The following is a 9,404-nucleotide window of genomic DNA, read 5'->3' as shown; positions in this document are numbered from 1 at the left end:
TGTTTCTGCTTTGCAAATAAGTTCATCTGTTCCATTTCTCTAGATTCCACATATAAGGGATATTATACAATGCTTGTTTTTCTCTTTCTGACTTACTTCACTTACATAACATTGTTTTCCGAGAACCTAAATGGACCCAAATCTTGGGATAACAGGAAAGCATGTAGTAAATGATAGTGATTATTATCATTGCTGTTGTTATTATTACCATTAACATCAGTATCAAGAAGTAGTTGAACTGTCCTTTGATAAGTGAAATGATAGATACCTGCACAGTGATTAAATGCACTCAGAGAGGGAAAGCTAGTTGTTTCCCATTTCAGCAAGAGAAGCACAAAATTAAAGGAGCATTGTAGTAGAGTTCTGAGTCTTAGGAGCTCTGAGTTCTTCCAGCTGTGCAGTTTGATTGGGATCCTTAACAGTTAGAATACACTCATTTCCAAAATTGTCCAATAAGAATTCTCACATCAGCTCCTAACCCATGGAATCAAAGTCATCCTAAAAGTGTGCTGGGAATGTGTATTTTGAATAAACATCCCAAGTGATGCTTATGTTTAGATTATTTCTGATAAACACTGGGTTAGAACAATCTAGAAGGACCTACCTGCTCTAAAATTCTAAGTAAGAATTTCTATTAAGGAAACCTTTTTTTTCCCAGTTTCAATTTCAGAGTGAAAGCTCTTAAGTCCTGGAATTGTGTTCTGTTGACAGTGTGGGTCCATGTGTATATATTGTAGGGAAATCACTAAGCAATAATATTACTTTTAAAATGATTAAATTCGAGGTCATCATTCCCTAGGACGGTTTAGAAATGACTGGACCATGACATGAGAGGTGAACAGATGACCTCGTGTTTTCTCTTAGAAACCTATGATTCCACGAGGATGACACAGGTTTCATGCATGATCTGTCCTGTTTACCCTCTCTTGTCTGAAATCAGTGAGTCACAAAAAACCAAAATTGCTACAGAAATGTCAGTTTGGAAGACATCTTTGTGTTAGTTAGAAGGATTTTTGTGGAAATATGACTTAAGCTTTTGTGTCTCAAAAGATGAGGTAGAGTTTCCCTGGAAAAAGACTCAAGAGAACCCAAGGAAATGGGAGATTTATTTTGTATTAAATACTTGGAAAAAGCCAGGAATCTCAATCCATTAGTCATAACCAAGTGTCCAGTGATGGGGCTGTTCCTCTGATGACTCTTGGAAAGATGGAAGTTGCTTTACTGTGACCTCCTCTTTCATTCTGGGCTCCCAGCCCTAGTCTGTGTTGTCTATTTACTTCATGACTGAAACTGTTCTAATAGTCAACTCTTCTGCTTTCATTGTCTCTAACCTATTTCTGCTCCAATCCATTCTCTACACTCCTGCCAGAATAATCTTGAAATGCTACCTTGCAAACATCAATACCTTTCTTAAAACCTCAATGGCTCCTATTGTCTTTAAGTGTAAATATTATAAAACTGAAGATTCTCAGATGGATAAGTACTCACAGTCATTGCCGTTAGCTCCTCAAATCCAAGCAACTTTGTCTGGTGTTTAGGGACCTAAATAAGGACTCCTGCTTATGAATGACAGAAACTGGAGGGAGAAGGAAAAGTCAATGGTTCATAAAACTAAATATCGGGAAGAAAAAGTGTGGCTAGAAGCAGGGGCTTGAACATCATTAGGATTCTCTGCCTATCTTTTCTCCTTAGTTCTCTCTGTTAGCTTCTGCCAGCTAAAAAAGGGTACAGCATGAGAGTTTCGAGTTAAGTTTTATTTGGGGCAAAATGAGGATTATAGTCTGGGAGACAGCATCTTAGATAGCTCTGAGAAACTTCCAAAGAGGCAGTGGGGAGAAGGTCAGCATATATGTGGTTTTGGTGAAGGGGGAGTATAGACAATCAAGCACATATTTTTTGCTGAAGACTTCTTCTCGTTTCATAAAGATTACTGCTAGTCACCAGGAGCAGACAACACCATGAAGGATTTTAGTGCTTTTCTGGATATGAGGATCCAAGAACTGGACTCAAAATCAGCTCTTGAAAGTATATAACTATCTGAAAACCTGTTCTGCCAGTTTTTCCCAGAGCACAGGGTGCCTCATTTCTTCTCTCCACTCTGAACTCCTTTCAAGGGGGTGTTGAAAGCCAGCATCTGCAGCAGCACTTGATTTAATCCTTGTAGAGGTAGATAGCAAGTGCTCATGGCAAATGCTAATTTGTAGTTGACGCTCCCTTTCTCTGTGACCTCTAGTGGCTTTAGCTTTACATTTTTATAGTTATTTCATCTGACAGAAAAAAATATTCAAGTCATTCCAAATTACAAATCCTGAAGAAGCTATATCTCTTTGAATACCTTGGGATAGCAACGGGAAAGGGTTGAGGTTGACAGAGAAGGAATTAATATCAGCCCCCATTGGAACTAAGTGATGAGTTTGGGGTGGGGTGGGAGAGAGCAGTTCCTTAAAAGAAGGAGGTGCTTATCAGACTAAAATGAAGATTTTGGGGGTAAATCAAGCAATTTTATCAATTGCTAGCATACTGAGGGTTAAAATAAACTTCTATGAACATATTTAATGCTACTCTTTGAATTTTTATATAAAATGACATAAGTATAGACAGTGTTTCTTCAACATGTTATATACCTCTATGACTTTTGCAGTACAATTTCTTTTATCTCAAATATCCTACCTTTTCTCTCTGCTTAGATGTGGCTACATGACCTAACTGAAGTTACTGTTTCTTCTTGGCTTTCTCTGGGCTTCAAAGGTGACATGTGATGACTGTGCCGTGTTTATACAATTCACTTGGCACTTAGGGTATCCTCTCTGGTATTAACAGTTACTCTTTCACATGTATATCCTGTCTTCCCTAATAGATTATAACCATCCTGAGAACAGATATAGTTAAACTCAGTTACAGAGATGATTGCTGCTGGTTATTATTACTGTTAAATCCCTACTTTATGGTTTCCTAGATGTGAAAAGAGAGGAATTTGGCAAACAACAGCAAGGAAGTCAAAGAAGGAGAATACGGTTGCTTTCAGTATCAACAACTTATATTAATTGAACTGATAACTGTTATGAACTTTGGTCAAGGAAAGAGCATGGTAGAAGTTTATCCCTCAGTGAGTTTGGGTATCAGTTTAGGAAAGGCTACCCACCCCAGTATTCTGGCCTGGAGAATCCCATGGACTGTATAGTCCATGGGAACACAAAGAGTCGGACACGACTGAGCATCTTTCACTCAGGAAACATCTTCAAACGTTCTCAGTGTTTTGAAAGGAGCTACTTCCAGGGCTGTGCTTCCTATGTATCTCTATGGTAAAGAATCTGCCTGCCAATGCAGCAGACACAGGGGATTTGTTTCCATCTCTGGGTCGGGAAGATCTCCTGGAGTAGGAAATGGCAACCTGCTCCAGTATTCTTGCCTGGGAAATTCCATGGACAGAGGAGCCTGACGAGGTACAGTCCATGGGGTTGCAAAGAGTTGGACGTAACTGAGCACGCACGCACTTCCAGGGCTATCTCTGCTTTGATAAAGAAGAGTGTAGTGTTCTCTGTCTTTAAGGCCCTTTTTCTCACACTCATCTCTATACCTGAATATAAATACCTTTCTGTTTGGCAGGGACAGTTTCACAGTTAGCAAATTAAAACAACCTAAGTCTACACTCTTGAGAGTAATGATGGTTTGCAACTTGTGTAAACCTGGGAATAAAGTATATTGTGTTGAGTATCCTAATTTGGAACGCAAATATTTTTTCAATAAGTTAACACATTAGATGTTCATCATATGAATAAAATACTGAAGGTAGTCTGTTGAATAGATGCTTAATAAAATAGATAGGATGAAAAACATGGTTTTGTAGAGTAAAACTTCAAGGAAATTTTTCATGACAGGTGTAGAATAAGGATTTCAAAATTGTTCCTTGGCCTGAACCTTTTTTCCCCATTATACTAATTCATTAAAACTGCTTCACGGCTTGTGTAAGTTTCTAGATGGACAAGAGGAGATAGTGGGACTGCACTCGTGAGGATAGTTTTAACTCCCATCCAGTCTTTCACATCAAGTCTTTAAACAACAAAATTGACTAAGTTTTGACTTCCTCCTGGGAAGAATGTGTAGAGCTGAAGGATGTAGAGAGCTGGAGTAAGTGACATTCTCAAACTTATGACGAAAAAGAACCAAACTAAATTCAAATCCCAGAATTAAAAAAAAAAAAAAACTTTGGATGTACAACGCCAAGAGTTGTAAGAGTTGTTCGCTAAGGCAAACTATGGACTTTGGGGGATAACGATGTGTCCTGCTAGCTAAGGAAAGGGAACGGGAGAAGGGAAAAGTCTATTCTTGGGAAAAGCACAGAATTAAGTACTGAGCCCAGAACTGCAGCCAGGGGAGGGGCAGGAAAACTGGGAAGGCCTTACACCCCAGGAGCACAGATATGTTTATGGGTCTTAATGAGAACAACACCAGGCGTGGGCTTCCCTGGTGGTCCATGGTTAAGAATCTGCCTGGCAATGCAGGGGACATGGGTTCAACCCCTAGTCCAGGAAGATCCCACATAACCATGGGACAGCTGAGCCCGTGCGCCACCACTACTGAAACCCTAGAGCCCATGCGCTGCAACAAGAGAAGCCGCTGCAATGAGCAGCCCGCACATGGCAATGAAGAATAGCCCCTGCTCACCGCAACTAGAGGAAGCACAGCAGCAGAGACCCAGTGCAGCCACAAATAAATAAATAAATAAAGAGAAGGGGAAAAAAAAAGAACATGGTGATTGTGCCTCCCACCCCGCACCGTGAAACTATGAAACTTCAAATGACAACAGCAAAAATACTTCTGGGCAAGGGTTGTTAGAGGAATAAGAATGTGCACAGAGAACCAGTCTGAGGCCCAACTTAAAGGGAACACCAGAAACTCAGGATCCTATAGCCATTGCTTTAATGTACACCAGCCACCTTAGAAACAGGTATCTATAGAGGTTTGAAATCTGTAATTCATGGTGTGTAACCTAGCAACAACAATAACGAATCATAAAACTAGTCCAGTTACTAACTGGATTAATGGAACAGCTTCCTTTACAATTTTAGCAGAAGGAAAAAAGTGCCTATGACAGTGGAACTGGAGAGGTTAATTTTAAAAATGTACAAAGAATTTATACAACTCAACATCTAAAAAAACCAATCAGTTAAAAAATGGACAGGATCCTGGATAGACGTTTTTCCAAAAAAGACATACAGATGGCCAATAGACACATGAAAAGATGCTCAATGTTAATAATTATCAGGGAAATGAAAATCAAAACTTCAATGCGTTTTGATAGCCAGTCAGAATAGCTATCGTCAAAAGAACAAATAACAAGTTTTGAGGATGTGGAGGAAAGGGAACCGTTGTGTACTATTGGTGAGAAAGTAAATTGGTGCAGCCACTATGCAAAGAAGTATGCAAAAAATTAAAAACAGAACTATCATACAATTCAGCAATCTCACTTCTGGATATTTTTCTGAAAAAAAAAAAAAAAAAAACACCAATATGAAAAGATACATGCACCGTATGCTTACTGCAGCATTGTTTAAAATAGCCAAGCTATTGGAAGCAACCTAAGTGCTGTCCATAGATGAATGGATAAAGAGGATGTGGTGTGTGTATGCAATTAAATATTATTCAGCCATAAAGAAGAATGGAATCATACCATTTGTGACAACATGGTTGAGCCTAGAGGATAATATTCTAAGTGAATTAAAACAGAGAAAGACAAATGTCATATGATTTCACTTATATATGTCATCTAAAATACAAAATAAATGAACAAACAAAAAGACAGAAGCAGAGTCATAGACACAGAGAACTAACAAGTGGTTGCCAGAGGAAGAAGTATGGGGATGAATAAAATAGGTGAGGGAGATTAAGAGGTCAAATTTCCAGTTGCCAAACAAATGAGTCACAGGGACGAAGTGTATAATGTTAATAATATGATATCTTTGTATGGTGATAGATGATAACTAGACTTATCATGGTGATCATTTTGTAATGTTGCAGAATATTCCAATTTCTATGTTGTATACCAGAATTAATATCATGTTGTAAGTCAACTGTAATTCAGAAAGAAACACAGAAATTCATAGGAAAAAAGATCAGATTTGTGGCTACCAGAAGCAGGGGGTAAGAGGTGGGGGGATGGGGAATTGGCTGAAAATGGTCAAAAGGTAGAAACTTCCAATTATAATTAAGTACTAGGGATGTACTGGTATCTCAGTTGGTAAAGAATCCACCTGCAATGCAGGAGACCCCCGTTTGATTCCTGGATCAGGAAGACCCCCCGGAGCAGGGACAGGCTACTCACTCTGGTATTCTTGGGCTTCCCTGGTGGCTCAGAGGCTAAAGAATCAGCCTGCAATGCGGGAGACCTGGGTTGGATCCCTGGATTGGGAGGATCCCCTGGAGGAGGGCATGGCAACCCACTCCAGTATTCTTGCCTGAAAAAATCCCCATGGAAAGAGGAGCCTGGCGGGCTATAGTCCATGGGGTTGCAAAGAGTCAGACATTATTGAGCGACTAAGCACTCACAGCACTGGGGATGCAATGTACAATATGATTAAATAATTAACACTACTGTATATTGTATATGAGAGTTGTTGAGAGAGTAAATCCTAAGAGTTCTCATCACAAGGAAAAATATTTTTCCCTTTTATTTTGTATCTATATGAGATTATGTGTCTTCACTAAACTTGTGATAATCATTTCATGATGTATAAGTCAAATCATTATGGTGTACACCCTAAACTTATGTATAGTGTTGTATGTTGATTATATCTCAACAAAACTGGAAGAAAATAAAGACTGTGTGATATTGGTGAAAAGACAGACTGATAGATAAATGGAATAGAATGGAGTCCAGCAATATACCCACAGAAATATAATCAGCTGATTTATAACAAAAGACACTGCTGCTGCTGCTGCTAAGTCGCTTCAGTTGTGTCCGACTCTGTGCGACCCCATAGACGGCAGCCCACCAGGCTCCCCTGTCCCTGGGATTCTCCAGGCAAGAACACTGGAGTGGGTTGCCATTTCCTTCTCCAAACAAAGAGACAAAAGCAATTAAATAAAGAAATGCTAGTCTTTTCAACAGATCCTATAGGAACAAGTGGATGATCATATATCTTTAAAAAAAAAAAGGGACTTCAATACATATCTCATATTTTATATAAAAATTCACTTTTGTCAAGGTTTGTATCAACAGTAGTCATGCTGATATCATTTGCCCCAGATATGATGTAAGAAAGACAGTTACCTATGTGATATTCTTCTCCCAAATCCATAATATCATCTGTTCATGAGAAAACAGACAGACTGAAATTGAGGTGTATTTGACAAAATAGCTTACTGTGGATATTTTATATAATATTTTCAATGATTCTGTAAGTCTAAAATTATTTCCAAATTAAAAGTTAAAAAAAGAGAGAAACTGACATGAACTTACATATTATTTTTCCCTCGGAGGAGAAGCTTGAGGCAGACTCAACCCAAGGAGCAGGCAGGGAAGCCAATCAAATTAGCACTTAAAGGATTTATACTTGATGCCATTAAACTTCCAAACGTTTCTTCAACTTAACTGATGTGTATGAGGCCATTTCATTTTCTGTGCACAAGAACTTTGGTGGAAGAACTGGAGCTTCCGAAGGCAGCATGCTGGCTGTTAGTTAACCCCTGTCCTCCTACTTATGCCTTCAGCAGTTAATTTCCACATTTTCCACTCCCAGGATTGCAGCTTGGGACTCTGATTCTCCAGGCTTGAGCCTCTTAACTTTACCTCTGCCATTTATTTCCCCAGATTTATGAGCTTGTGTGACATTTACCAAGATCTACCCTTCTGTCAAGGGCTTCCCTGGAGGCTCAGTGGGAAAGAATCCACCTGCCAGTGCAGGAGATGTGGGTTCAGTCCTTGGGTTGGGAAGATCCCCTGGAGAAGGAAACGGCAACCCACTCTAATATTCTTGCCTTGGAAATCCCATGAACAGAGGAGCCTGGTGGGTTATAGTCCACAGGGTCACGAAAGAGTTCGACATGATTTAGAGACTAAACAATAACCTTTCTGTCAAAGCAGCCATAATGATCTGATTTCACAAAGGTAAGGTTGACCTACATTAAAGTTTTACCTGTAATGTAGGTGTTACATTCTAAATCTTAGTAAAGTCACAGAAAAGAGAAATGCAGACTGTGAAAGGAGGAGGTGTGGACCCCATTCACAGTGATATCCCCTTCTTGGGAACTGAAGCTGATAAAGACAGACCCTCACTGGCCATGTATTTATACCAGTCCCTACTTGAACAACCAGAGTCTCTCTGCTAGGAATTAGAAATTTGAACTAAAAGATACAGAAATATAAGACTAGGAGAAAGTGTAGGAACTTCTGCCACCCAGGGGCCCAGTGTTATCTTCATTCTACTGTTTCTGAGGCTTAGATACAACCTGTATTAGTACCTATGCTGTTGTGGCAAATTACCACAAACTGGGTGACTTAAAACAACAGATATGAATTCTCTCATAGTCCTGGAGGCCACAAGTCCAAAATCAGGATGTCAGCAGGGCATACTCCCTACAGAGGCTCTCAGGGAGAATGTGTTCCTCTCTTCCCTAGCTTGTGACTTTTCAGCTTGAAACCACATCACTCCCATCTCTGCCTCTGTCTGCACATTGTCTTTTCTTTTTTCTGCTCTGTGTCTCTTATGAAGACATTTGCCACTGGATGTAGGGCCCACTTGGATAATCAAGGATGATTTTCTCCTCTCAAGGCAACTTAATTACACGTACAAAGAAAGATGCTTTTTCTAAAGCACATTGACAGATTCTGGAGATTATGGTATAAACATAGTTTGGGCAGGGGGTACCATTCACCCAAATATATCACCCTTCCAGTTAATGCTGTCTTAAACTAAATAGTGCCAATTTCTAGTGCATGCCTGCATGCTCAGGTACTTCAGTCATGTCGGACTTTTTGTGATCTTATGGACTGTAGCCCGCAAGGCTCCTCTGTTCATGGGACTCTCTAGGTAAGAATACTGGACTGGGTTGCCCTGCCTTCCTCCAGGGGATCCTCCCGGCCCAGGGATCGAACCTGCATCTCCTGGGTCTCCTGCATTGGCAGGCAGCTTCTTTACCCACTGAGCCACCTGGGAAGCCCACCAGTTTCTATTACTGGCAACCAAAAGAACTTACGTAGTTTGGTCTCTTGATGCTAGTGGCAGCAGTTATAAGTGGCTTGTGTCATCTGTTTACTAAACTTGACTTCAGAAATTCTCCAACTTAAGTGTAATAAAAACTACAGTGGAGCATGTTAAAAATGCAGATTTCTGCCCTACTCCCTAGAGTTTCTCAAAAAATTGGCCCAGGAATCTGCATTTTTAACAGTGTTCCCAAATGGTCCT

This window comes from Cervus canadensis, chromosome 12 (assembly GCF_019320065.1).
Source record: "Cervus canadensis isolate Bull #8, Minnesota chromosome 12, ASM1932006v1, whole genome shotgun sequence".
Classification (NCBI taxonomy): Eukaryota; Metazoa; Chordata; class Mammalia; order Artiodactyla; family Cervidae; genus Cervus; species Cervus canadensis.
This window is presented reverse-complemented; position numbering follows the sequence as displayed.